Here is a 14,129-nt window from a genome sequence, read left to right as displayed (position 1 = left end):
TGAAAGTAGACATCCTTGCCTTGTTCCTGATCTTAGAGGAAAAGCTCTCAGTTTTTTACCATTGAGTGATTTTAGCTGTGTGCTTTTCATACGTGGCCTTTATAATATTGAGGCATGTTCCCTTTAATCCTACTTTGTTGAGAGTTTTTATCAAAAATGGATATTACACTTCATCAAATGCTTCTTCTGCATCTACTGAAATGATCATATGGTTATCCCTTCTCTTGCTGATATGATGTATCACAGTGAGTGATTTTCAAATACTGAACCACTCTTGCATCTCAGGAATAAATCCCACTTACTTGTGGTGAATGAATTTTTAAATATATTGTTGGATTTGGTTTGCTAATAATTTTTTTAGGTAATCTCTAGACCCAACATGAGACTTGAACTCACAACCCTGAGATCAAGGGTCATATACTCTTCTAACTGAGCCAGCCAAGCACCCCTGCTAATACTTTGTAAAGGACTTTTGCATCTATGTTCATCAGAGATACTGGCTTGTAATTCTTTTTTTGTACCGTCTTTATCTGGCTTTGGGGTCAGAGTAATGCTAGCTTCATAGAATGCATTTGGAAGTTTTCCTTCCTCTTACATGTTTTGGAATAGTTTGAGAAGAGTATGTATCAACTTTTCTTTAAATGTTTAGTAGAATTCACCTGTGAAGACATCGGATCCCAGAATTTTGTTTGTTGGGAGTTGATTGATTGCTGATTCTATTTCATTGCTGTAATCAGTCTGTTCAAATTTTCTATTTCTTTCTGATTCAATTTTGGAAAGTTATATGTTTCTAGGGATTTATCCACTTTTTCTAGGTTGCCCAGTTTGTTGGCACATAATTTTTCATAATATTCTCATAATCTTTGTATTTCTGTGGTGTCAGTTGTTATTGCTCCTCTTTCATCTTTGATTTTGCTTATTTGAGTCCTCTCTCTCTCTCTCTGCTTTTATTTTTGATGAGTCTGGGTAAAGATTTTTCAATTTTGTTATTTTTTCAAAGAGTCAGCTCCTGGTTTCATTAACCTATTTTACTGGGTTTTTTTTTTTTTTTTTTTTTTTTTTTAGTTTCTATTTCATTTATTTCTGTTTTAATCTTTATTATTTCCTTCCTTCTACTGGCTTTGGGTGTGTTTGTTCTTTCTCCAGTTCTTTTGGGGATAAGGCTAGGTTGCTTATTTGGGATTTTTCTTGCTTCTTGCAGCAGGCTTGTATTGCTATAAATTTCCTTCTTAGAAAAGTTTTTGCTGCATCCCAAAGATTTTGAACCCTTGTATTTTCATTTTCATTTCTCTCCATGTATTATTTTATTTCCTCTTTGACATCTTGGTTGACACATTCATTGTTTGGTAGCATGTTATTTAACTCTATGCACTTGTGTTGTTTCTAGATTTTTTTCTTATGACTCATTTCTAGTTTCACAGCATTGTGGTCAGAAAAGACGCATGGTAAGGTGCCTGGGTGGCTCAGTTGGTTAAGTGTCCAACTTCAGTTCAGGTCATGATCTCATGTTTCATGGGTTCAAGCCCCATGTTGGGCTCTGTGCTGATAGCTCAGAGCCTGAAATCTGCTTCAGGTTTTCTATCTGACCCTCTCTCTTTGCCCCTCCCTCACTCACACTCTGTTTCTCTGTCTCTCTCTCAAAAATAAGCATTAAAAATAAATAAATAAATAAATAAATAAATAAGAAACTATATAAAGGTGTATTCATTATTTCAATTGTCTTAATTGTCTTTCTTTTTTTTTTTTTTTTAAAAGAATTTTTTCAACGTTTATTTATTTTTGGGACAGAGAGAGACACAGCATGAACGGGGGAGGGGCAGAGAGAGAGGGAGACACAGAATCAGAAACAGGCTCCAGGCTCTGAGCCATCAGCCCAGAGCCCGACGCGGGGCTCGAACTCACGGACTGCGAGATCGTGACCTGGCTGAAGTCGGACGCTTAACCGACTGCGCCACCCAGGCGCCCCTTAATTGTCTTTCTTAATATTTAATTTCTTAAAGATGTTTATGCACACATAGGGGAAAAGACAAAGGAAACTCAATAAGACATAACGCAATGAAAAAATGGACAAAAGATTTGAAGAGACACTTTACAACAAGCACATAAAAAGATGCTCAACACTATCAGTCATCAGGAAAATGAAAATTAAAGCGACAAATAACACACCTACACTAATGGCTAAAATTAAAAAGAATAAGTATCAAATGTTGGCAAGGATGCAGACCAACTGAAACTCCCATAGTGGTGGGACTATAAAAATGTACAAACAATTTGGCAGTTTCTTTTAAAGTTAAGCATTTATTTATCTTAAGACCCAGCAATCTAACTCCTAGATATTTATCCTGAATAAAAACATGTCTATACAGGGGCGCCTGGGTGGCGCAGTCGGTTAAGCGTCCGACTTCAGCCAGGTCACGATCTCGCGGTCCGTGAGTTCGAGCCCCGCGTCGGGCTCTGGGCTGATGGCTCGGAGCCTGGAGCCTGGAGCCTGTTTCCGATTCTGTGTCTCCCTCTCTCTCTGCCCCTCCCCAGTTCATGCTCTGTCTCTCTCTGTCCCCAGAAAAATAAATAAATGTTGAAAAAAAAAATTAAAAAAAAAAAACAAAACAAAAAAAACATGTCTATACAAAGACTTCCTATGAAGGTTAATAGCAACTCTATCTATAACAGCCCGAAACTGAAAGTAAACTGGACACAGCCCAAATATCCATCAATCAGTAAATGGATAAATTGTAGTGTAGCCATACAGTGGAATACTGCCCAACAATAATAAAGGATCAACTACTGTAAAGGTTATATACCAGTCAAGGGAGGGGATTTTGTCCCCTAGTGTATAGGTGGCAATGTCTGGAGACATTTTTGATTGTTACAATCAAAGGAAGGGAGGAGAATGCTATGGGCATCTAGTGGATAGAGGTCAGGGATGCTACTAAATATCCTGCAATACACAGGACAGTCTGCAAAACAAATTATCCAGCCCAAAATGTCCACAGTGCCAAGGCTGAAAAACTCTGAATTACTGAAATATGCAACAGGGATGAATCTCAAAAACATGGTGATCAAAAGAATCCAAACATTTCTATGACATTTTACAATAGGCAAAATGAACCCACAACAATAGAAATCAGATGGGTACTTCCTAGGACTGGGATGGGGACTGATTAAACAGGGGCACAAGGTAACTTTGGAGTGAAAATGTTCTATATCTTCTTGATTGTTAGGATATAGGCATCCGACAGAATACAAACTATACATTTAAAATGAGTGTATTTTATTGTATGTAGAGTATACTTGTAAGATTGGTAAAAAATAAATAAATAAATAGTTTAAGGTGGGTGAAAGGTACATACGGTTCATGATAGCATTCTACTTTTGTGTCTGTCTCAATTTCCATAATAAAATGTTTTTTTAAATAAGCTATAAACACTAAATGATTCAGGAAGAAGCCTTAATTAAATCTCTTAACAACAATAAAAAATATTCAAGGGGCACCTGGGTGGCTTAGTTGGTAGAGTGTCCAACTCTTGATTTCAGCCCAGGTCATGATCCCAGGGTTGTGGGATCAAGCCCCCATCGTGGGATCAAGCCCCATGTTGGGCTCTGTGTTGGGTGTGGAGTCTGCTTAGGATTCTCTCTTCCTCTCCCACTGCCCCTCCCTAGCTCGAGTGCTTGCTCTCTCTCTCAAAAAAATAAAATAAAATAAAATAAAAACAAAAACAACTCAGATAAAAAACTTACTGTGAGAGGGACCTTTATGTCTCTCTTCATGAAGGGGAGAGAGGCTGATGTGAAAGACAGAAGGAAGAAAGAGATACAGTTTGATACAGGAAAGATGAAGAAAATTTCACAAGCTACTTTTTCCCCTTGGTCCATCTAGACCCAACCTGCCACTAAACCATGCCTTCTGTGGGAGATATACTTCTAAGATGGCCATCAATTATTCCAGCATCTAGTATTCATATCCTTGTGTAATCTCCTCCCCATGAATGGGCTAGCCTAGTGACTTCTAACCAACAGATGTTGGTGACAGGATGTCACTTCCATGATTATGTTAAAAAGATGTGACTTCTATTTTTCTGGAAGACTCTATTTATTGCCCTCTCAGTGTGCTATATTGGAGCAGCCTCCAGCTAACAGCCAGTGAGAAACCAAGGTCCTTACAGAAGGATAATACCTCAAGATCATAAAGGCCATATATGAAAGATCCACTGCTAATATCATCCTCAATGGGGAAAAACTGAGAGCTTTCCCCCTAAGGTCAGGAACACAATAAGGATGTCCACTCTTACCACTGTTATTCAACATAGTGTTGGAAGTCCTAAACTTAGCAATCAGACAACACAAAGAAATAAAAGGGATCTGGGGCACCTGGGTGGCTCAGTCAATTGGCGTCTGACTTCGGCTCAGGTCGTATCTCAGGGTTCATGGGTTTGAGCCCTGCATCAGGCTCTGTGCTAACAGCTCAGAGCCTGGAGCCTGCTTCAGATTCTGTGTCTCCCTCTCTCTCTGTCCCTTCCCCACTCATGCTCTGTCTCTCAAAAATAAATAAACATTAAAAAAAATTTTTTTTAAGAAATAAAAGGGATCCAAATTAGCAAGGAGGAAGTCAAACTTTCACTCTTCGCAGATGACATGATAATCTATTATGTGGAAAACCCAAAAGACTCCACCAAAAAACTGCTAGGACTGATACTTGAATTCAGCAAAGTTGCAGGATATCAAAGCAATGTACAGAAATTGGTTGCATTTCTATACACCAATAATGAAGCAACAGAAGGAGAAATCAAGGAATTGATCCCATTTACAATTGCACTAAAAGCTATAAAATACCTAGGAATAAACCTAACCAAAGAGGTGAAAAATCTATACACTGAAAACTACAGAAAGTTTATGAAAGAAATTGAAGAAGATGCAAGAAAATGGAAAAAGATTCCATGCTCCTGGATAGGAAGAATATTGTTAAAATGTCAATACTACCCAAAGTAATCTACATATTCAATGCAATCCCTATCAAAATAACACCAGCATTCTTCACAGAGCTAGAACAAACAATCCTAAAATTTGTATGGAACCATAAAAGACCCCGAACAGCCAAAGCAATCCCAAAAAAGAAACCCAAAGCTGGAGGCATCACAATTCCAGACTTCAAGCTGTATTACAAAGCTGTAATCATCAAGACAGTATGGTAGTGGCACAGAAACAGACACATAGATCAATGGAACAGAAGAGAGAACCCAGAAATGGACCCACAAATGTACTGCCAACTAATCTTTGACAAATCAGCAAAGAATATCCAATGGAAAAAAGACAGTCTCTTCAGCAAATGGTGTTGAGAAAACTGGACAGTGATATGCAGAAGAATGAACCTGGACCACTTTCTTATACCATACACAAAAATAAACTCAAAATGGATGAAAGACCTAAACATAAGACAGGAAGCCATCAAAATCCTACAGGAGAAAACAGGCAACAACCTCTTTGACCTTGGCCACAGCAACTTTACTTGACATGTCTTCAGAGGCGAGGGAAACAAAAGCAAAAATGAACCACTGGGATCTCATCAAGATAAAAAGCTTCTGCACAGAGAAGAAAATAATCAGCAAAACTAAAAGGCAACCAACAGAATGGGAGAAGATATTTGCAAATGACATATCAGATAAAGGGTTAGTATCCAAAATCTATAAAGAACTTATCAAACTCACACCCAAAAAACAAATAATCCAGTGAAGAAATGGGCAAAAGACATGAATAGAAACTTTTCCAAACAAGACATCCAGATGGCTAACAGACACAGGAAAAAATGCTCAACATCACTCATTATCAGGGAAATACAAATCAAAACCACCATGAGATACCACCCCACATCTGTCAGAATGGCTAACATTAACAACTCAGGCAACAACAGATGCTGGCAAGGATGTGGAGAAAGAGGTACCCTCTTGCACTGCTGGTGGGAATGCAAACTGGTGTAGCCACTCTGGAAAACAGTATGGAGGTTCCCCCCAAAATTAAAAATAGAACTATTCTATGACCCAGCAATTGCACTACTAGGTATTTATCCAAAGGATACAGAAGTGCTGATCTGAAGAGGCACATGCACCCTAATGTTTACAGCAGCACTATCAACAATAGCCAAAGTATGGAAAGACCCCAAATGTTCATCAACTGATGAGTGGATAAAGAAGATGTGGTATATATACACAATGGAATGTTACTTGGGGCTTAAAAAGAATGAAATCTTGCCATTTGCAACAATGTGGATGGAACAATGTGTATTATGCCAAGCAAAGTAAGTCAGAGAAAGATAAATATCATATGACTTCACTCATATGTGGAATTTAGGATACAAAACTGATGAACATATGGGATGGGGAGTAAAAATAATATAAAAACAGAGACAAACCGGGGCGCCTGGGTGGCGCAGTCGGTTAAGCGTCCGACTTCAGCTCAGGTCACGATCTCGCGGTCCGTGAGTTCGAGCCCCGCGTCAGGCTCTGGGCTGATGGCTCAGAGCCTGGAGCCTGTTTCCGATTCTGTGTCTCCCTCTCTCTCTGCCCCTCCCCCGTTCATGCTCTGTCTCTCTCTGTCCCAAAAATAAATAAATGTTAAAAAAAAAAATTAAAAAAAAAAAAACAAACCAGAGACAAACCATAAGAGACTCTTAAACACAGAGAACAAACTAAGGTTTGCTGGCGGGCTGTTAAGTGGGGGGAAGGGCTAAAAGGGTGAGGGGTATTAAGGAGGAAGAACACTTGTTGGAATGAGCACTGGGTGTTATATGTAAGTCATGAATCACTAAATTCTATTCCTGAAAATAAACAAATAGTCTGAGAACACAGGGAAAAAACAGAAAAGAAAAGAAAAAAGAAATCAAGGTCCTTAATTCAACATCCCTTGAAGAAGTGAATTCCACCAACAACCAAGTGAACTTAGAAGCAATTCCTTCTTCAGTCAAGCACTGAGATGAGACTCCAGCCCTGGCTGACACCTTGACTGCTGCCTCTGAGAGACCCTGACACAGAGGACTCACCTAAGCTGTACCCAGATTCCTGACCCATGGAAATTGTGCCACAATAAATATGTGTTGTTTTAAGCTGCTAAATTTGTGGTAATTTATTATGCAACAATAGATGACTAATGGACTCTCCCTGTAAATCCTACTGAATATTCACCTCCTTTAAAACTTTTTGGCAGTTTCTGGGGCACCTGGGTGGCTCAGTTGGTTGGATGACCGACTTTAGCTCAGATCATGATCTCACAGTCTGTGAGTTCAAGCCCCACATAGGGCTCTTGCTGACAGCTCGGAGCCTGGAGCCCGCTTTGGATTCTGTGTGTCCCTCTCTCTGCCCCTCCTCCACTCACACTCTGTCTCTCTCTCAAAAATAAAAATAAAAACATACAAAAATAAATAAAAATTTTTTAAAAAGTTAAAAAAAAAACTTTTTGGCAGTTTCTTTTAAAAGTTAGATATGCCATATATGCCATACAACCCAGCAATCCCATTGCAAGGGATTTACCCAACAATAAATAAATATGTCTACACAAAGACTTGCAAAAATGCTTGTAGCAGGGCGCCTGGGTGGTTCAGTGAGTTGAGCCTCCAACTCTTGATTTTGGCTCAGGTCATAATTCCAGGGTTATGGGATCAAGCCCCACATCAGGCTCCTTGCTGAATATGGAGCCTGCTTAAGATTCTTTCTCTCTCTCTCTCTCTCTCTCCCTCTGCCCCTCTGCCCCTCTCCCCCTCTCCCCTGGTCACACTCTATCTCTATAAAAAAATAAAATTAAAATTAAAAAACGTTTATAGCAACTTTATTCACAGTCATCAAAACTGGAACTAACCCAAATATCCATCACAAGTGAACAGATAAACATGTTATATCCATATAAGACACTAATCAGCATCAAAAAGGAACAAACTACTGATACATGCAACAACACAGATAAATAATGAAACTATGCTAACGGAGGGGCGCCTGGATGGCTAGTCCATGAAGTGCCCCACTTCAGTTCAGGTCATGATCTTGCAGTTTGTGAGTTCGAGCCCCATGTCGTCATCGTTGTCGTCAGGCTCTGTGCTGACAGCTCAGACCCTGGAGCTTGCTTCAGATTCTGTATCTGCCTCTCTCTCTGCCCCTCCCCCGCTCATGATCGCGCGTGCGCGCGCGCGCGCGCGCTCTCTCATAAACATTTTTAAAAAATTAAAAATGGATGTAGGTAAAAATAAATAAAACGGATGCAGGTGATTGTATGCAAATTTACCTCATTAAGGTAACTAAAAAAAACCAAAATCACCTTCTTTGTCAAGCCTTCTTTAACTACATCTAATGCAGCTGATTCCATTATTCTACCCTAGCTCTCAAACAGTATTCTACAGATAAAGTACCCAAACTGCAGAAAATACAGAGTTTTTTTTTTTAATTTTACAGTAGCTAAAACTTACAGGACACTATTATATACCAGGCATTGTTCTAAGCACTTTGCATTATCAATTCAATTAGTTCCCCCAACAATCCCATGAAATAGATTCAATTACCCCCGTTTTACAAATGAGGAAACTTAGGCACAGAGAAGTAACTTGCTTAAGGTCATACAGCTAGTAAGTGACAGAGCCATTATTCGAGTCTAGGCAGTCTGATTCTAGAGGCTGGGCTCTTCACAACCACCTCCCTCTCTATCTCAGACCATTGGTGTATTAGGTAAAAGGATACTCTCAGCTCACTAGAGACTGACAGGTTCATTCACTCATTCAACAAATATTTAGGCATGCAATATATGCCAGATACTGTTCTAAATGCTAACGATACAATAATGAAGAAAAATACAGACATGCTACCTACTTTTATGGGGCTTATATTCTAGCAAGAACCTAGATTTAAAGCACTAGATTCCTAAATCAAAATATTTATACTCTTATTTATGTATTTATCCAAACATTTATGCAAAAAAAAAGTCACAAGTTACAATAGTGGCCAGGTCTGCTTTAACTGGCTAGAGCTGTGGTTCCCAAACTTGTCAAACTTTAGGACCACCTGGGGATCTTTTAAAAATACCAAAACCTAGGCCAGGTGCCCAAGCCAATTAAATCACAATGGAGTGGAGAGCAGGGAAGGAAGGGAGACACAGGCATCAATAGTTTGCCAAGTTTCACAGGTGATTTCAATGTGAAGACAAGTTTGGGAAATCACTAAGCTATGGTTTTCATCTGTCTAAACGATACAGTTCATTCATGGTTAGAGAGACACAGATGAATAAGAAAAGAATAAACCAAAACTCTATACACTTGCCTTCCTCTGAATCAAAGATTTGCAAGGTACCTTTTTTTCTTTTCAATGTTATGAATTCTGAAAACATGAGAAAGAGAACCAAATAAATATTTTCCTTCTTGGATTTACTCATGCCTCCATTCCCCTCCAGAATCATAGACAACTGAGACATTCACCTTTTTACCTTTTCTTAGTACCTTCCATGAAATCAATAAAGAATTCTGCCATATTCCATATTTTCAACATAACTGAAAAAGATAAGACTCACTTGCTTTTCTATTAAGAAAGTGCTTTTCTAATAAGCAGATCTCATTTAATTCTGTTGCTTTGGGTCCAATTCACATGTCAAACACAGCTTATCAAACTAAAATTCCCCATGGACATGGAGATCAAATGCCTTCTTTTTAAAAAAGTAAACTCTATTTCTAAGTCAATCCTTTTCTTATGTTGAAACCAAGTTTTTTTTTTGTTAATAAATCAAGATTGCATTTGTATTCTATATATAAACAACAGACCTGTTTAAGATCTCTCTGACCACTCTCAGAAAAGATAATAGATGTTCAGTAGGACCCCTCTCCATTCCATCCAGGACCTAGACAGAAAAGGGCAGAGAGGAAGAAGAGAAACATCAGAAGAAAAGACTAAATTGTATAAGCCCAATAAGCCTATTCAAAGTAAAATTTTTGTGACTGGCCAAATTCCTTCTTTCTATCACTGTTTCTGGTAATTTCACTCTAGAAAGTGTTGTTAAAAGACATGAGATTATCTGGGAATGCAAGCTGGTGCAGCCACTCTGGAAAACAGTATGGAGGTTCCTCAAAAAACTAAAAATAGAACTACCCTACGACCCAGCAATTGCACTGCTAGGCATTTATCCACAGCATACAGGTGTGCTGTTTCGAAGGGACACATGCACCCCCATGTTTATAGCAGCACTATCAACAATAGCCAAAGTATGGAAAGAGCCCAAATGTCCACTGATGGATGAATGGATAAAGAAAATGTGGTACACACACACACACACACACACACACACACACACACACACAATGGAGTATTACTTGGCAATCAAAAATGAAATCTTGCCATTTGTAATTACGTGGATGGAACTGGAGGGTATTATGCTAAGTGAAATTAGTCAGAGAAAGACAAAAATCATATGACTTCACTCATATGATGACTTTAAGAGACAAAACAGATAAACATATGGGAAGGGAAACAAAAATACAAAAACAGGGAGGGGGACAAAACAGAAGAGACTCATAAATATGGAGAACAAACAGGGTTACTGGAGGGGTTGTGGGAGGGGGGATGGGCTAAATGGGTAAGGAACATTAAGGAATCTACTCCTGAAATCATTGTTTCACTATATGCTAACTAATTTGGATGTAAATTTTAAAAAATAAAAAATTAAATTAAAAAAAAAAACATGAGATTACCTATAGTCTCAAATCCAGTGTTTTTTTTTTTTTAAGGAAAGCTTTCATAATAATTAAGAAAGCTTTTTCAAAATACATCAATAGTGGTTATGCAAGCATGTTCATTTTACAATTCATTATCCTTATGATTTGTGCACTTTGCATTGTGTGTGCTATACTTGAGTTAACAAATATTAAGAACAGATACATCTGTACTGGGCAGAAGCCTTGAAGGATTCTAATGAAGTAAGTAGCAGAAACAGTCCCACAAAGGTTACATGATTTGCCCAAGATCTTGCATGTAGTTAGCTACACACTTAGTCTTTCTTGTCACTTTCCTACTCTTTGTTGTAAAACTGTAAATGTTCTGATAATATACTTTTTAATTTAACATTATTCTCTTACTTACACTATGAAAAATTTTTATTACAAATAACAATGCAGGGGTGCCTGGGTGGCTCAGTTGGTCAAGCGTCCAAACATCCGACTTCAGCTCAGGTCATGATCTTTGTAGTCTGTGAGTTTGGCCCCACAGTCAGGCTTGCTGCTGTCAGTGCAGAGCCCGCTTTGGATCCTCTGTCCCCCTCCTCTTTGTCCCTCCCCCTCTTCACACTCTCTCTCTCAAAAATAAATAAATATTTTAAAAAAGTGACAATGCAAAACCAAACAAGGAAACAAAAAAATGGAAAATACAGACGTCCTGGTTCACAACTTGTGCACCATCACAGGTGCTGCACTATCCACATAAGGAAATTAAATAAAGCCTAATGCCCATGCAATGATTTCCTAACTGCAGAATCTGTTTTTAATAATATTTTCAATACAAATGTCAAATGATTACTAGTAAAATTAACTAGGTATAGCTTGAGAAAAGACATTAGCATTATTTTATGATAGTGAAACCCAGGGTGACAGAATGGAAAGAGGGCTGGGCTAAGCATGGCAGGGTAAGTGTGCCTCAAATTCTAGTAGTAACCTTCCCTTGTATGACTGGCAGGATATAATCTCTCTGGACCTAAGATTTCTAAACTATAAAATGAGAAGATGGATCACTAAGCTAAAGCTGAACAGAATCTTGAGCTCCTTCCAGGTTTAAGAAAACTCAAGGACTATTTACCAAGAAATTTAATTATTATTCTACATGCTTTCACTTTAACCAATGAATATCTCTATTTGAATGTTTTAAATAGCTTTGTAATGGGGGTGGGACGGGTGGGCAAAATGGGTGAAGGGGAGTGGGAGGTACAGGTTTCCAGTTATGGAATGAATAAGTCATGGAGATGAAAGGTACACCATAAGGAATATAGTCAATGGTATTGTAATAGAGTTTTATGGTGACAGATGGCTACTACACTTGTGGTAAACATGGCACAGCATATAGTTGTCAAATCACTGTGCTGTACACCTGAAACTAATATCACATTGTGTGTCAACTATACTTCAATTAAATAAATAAACAGCTCTGTAAAATAAGAATCCTAGACTTCTTCTGGATTCTGCCTCATAAACACAAGCATATCTTCAGCTTGTGCCAAATACAAATCTTCCAGATTTGTTGTCTAGGTGCAAGACCCTTCCTTCTCAAAGATGGCTAGTAATAACACCCTCAATACTTTACCAAGAGACTCTTTTGCATGAGTTTTTTAACTTAATATTTTGAAATCATTTCATACTTACAGACCATGAGTTATTTCCTTTTTTTTTTTTTCCTTTTTATTTTTAAGTAATCTCTATACCCAACGCAGGGCTCAACCTCACAACCTCGAGATCATGAGTTGCACACTCTACCAACTGAGCCAGCCAGGTTCCCCCATGAGTTATTTTTTAAATAGAAAATATGTGTAGAGAAGTCCCTCATAATTTCTAATCTATAATTTGAATACTTTCAATGGATGCATTTGTTCAACTATCCTTTAGCAACCGCTTACTATGTACCAGGTAAGGTAGGTATTTTCTTGCTCCCAAAGTTACTATAGAAGAAACAAAAATTCTGTATAATGAGAAATTTAAAGAACATTTCTATGAATGCCTAAATCTGGACATTATACTTATAGTACTTAAAATTAAGTTGGCCTGTTAACCACACAGACCTAAATGTTTCAGGATAATTTATTAGGCACTTAAAAAGTCTCTGAATAAACAGTTAAATGTGAACTGTCAAAAAACATTTGCCTTGGCATAACTAAAGATCCAATCCCATCCTCCCCATACCTCATGAATCTGTTATAAAACTTTTACATGCTTCCTGTTTCTAAGTCCAGGGCTCCCATGGGAAAATTTATGCAAACCTCCAGTCAAATCATAGACATTTATGAGACTGACACGCTGTCTACTGCATAAATGAGGCACCTCAAATCATAAAAACTTAGTACCCTGAAAGGATCCACAAAATGCCTGTCAAAGAGACTGGCATTTCAATACTGTAGCAACAACTGGTTTGCTCCTAGTAGGCATAATAGACAACTTAAGAGATTAGGGAATATTAACATTAATTTTTAAACTTCAATTCTGACAGTGTAATATAAGAAGCAAAAGATAAATCTGTGAAATATGAAATTTGAGATTCCTAGAACTCATTCTAACACAAATATAGTTAAGTTAATTGAGCACAATATAAACCAACAAAATAAGTCAGAGACTCAAAGAGATTCTCCCCATATTGTTAGATGCCATGATAGGTGGATAATGTAAAATTTAGAGAAAAACTACTTTCTATATCATGTTCTAACAATGAATACCACTGTGTCCTTTTAGGCCTAATAAAGCTGTAGGCAAAAAATAACACAGGTTTAGAGTACTAGTCTTTTAATCCATGCTCTAAAATACAAATGACATTGAAAAGTTGATCAAATCCTACAATATAGGAACTACTAAAAAATTCTCTAAAAATTACTTGATGAGAATCTTAGCGTATGAACTAGAGAGCCCTTGGCAATCATCTAGTCCAATATCCTGATGGAAAAATTGAGGCCTGAGTGAATAATTTGAAGCTTCTTAGTCAGAAGTAGGAAAGTCTTTCATTTCATATGTGACACTTCTTACAAAAAAGTTCATTGTAAAAGCACTAGAAAAGTATGTTGTAATAATAATAACGAATGTAGTCTTGCCATAAGACGGAAGACGACTTTAAAGAACCATGGCTTTTTTTTCCTCTATTAAGTTTCCAATAGAATTAAATCAGAAGATCTGGGCTCTAAGTTACAAAAGTCCTTAAGCAATCAATCTAAGAGTTTACCAGTGTTGGGCCACTGGGGTGGCTCAGTCAGTTAAGCGTCTGACTTCGGCTCAGGTCATGATCTCTCAGTTTCTGTGTTCGAGCCCCACGTCGGGCTCTGTGCTGACAGCCTGGAGCTTGCTTTGGATTCTGTGTCTCACCCTCTCTCTGCCCCTCCCATGTTCATGCTGTCTCTCTCTGTCTCTCAATAATAAATAAACGTTAAATTTT

At 38.0% G+C, this 14,129-nt stretch overlaps 1 protein-coding gene across 11 annotated transcripts in view; it reads right to left on the bottom strand.

Moving 5' to 3' along the window:
- Positions 1-14,129, bottom strand: part of NCOA6 (nuclear receptor coactivator 6) — a 109,429-nt gene that overhangs the window by 80,440 nt on the left and 14,860 nt on the right. For 6 of the 11 annotated variants that reach the window (XM_043604701.1, XM_043604713.1, XM_043604709.1 and 3 more), the window contains exon 2: positions 9,782-9,858. The exons of 4 other annotated variants lie outside the window; for them this stretch is intronic. The gene's annotated coding sequence lies outside the window, so the exon portion shown is untranslated. Of the gene's footprint in view, positions 1-9,287; positions 9,345-9,781; positions 9,859-14,129 lie in introns of all 11 variants that reach the window. One more of the 11 variants, XM_043604703.1, reaches the window with a different exon arrangement.

Source organism: Prionailurus bengalensis, chromosome A3, assembly GCF_016509475.1.
Source record: "Prionailurus bengalensis isolate Pbe53 chromosome A3, Fcat_Pben_1.1_paternal_pri, whole genome shotgun sequence".
NCBI lineage: Eukaryota > Metazoa > Chordata > Mammalia > Carnivora > Felidae > Prionailurus > Prionailurus bengalensis.
This window is presented reverse-complemented; position numbering and strand designations above follow the sequence as displayed.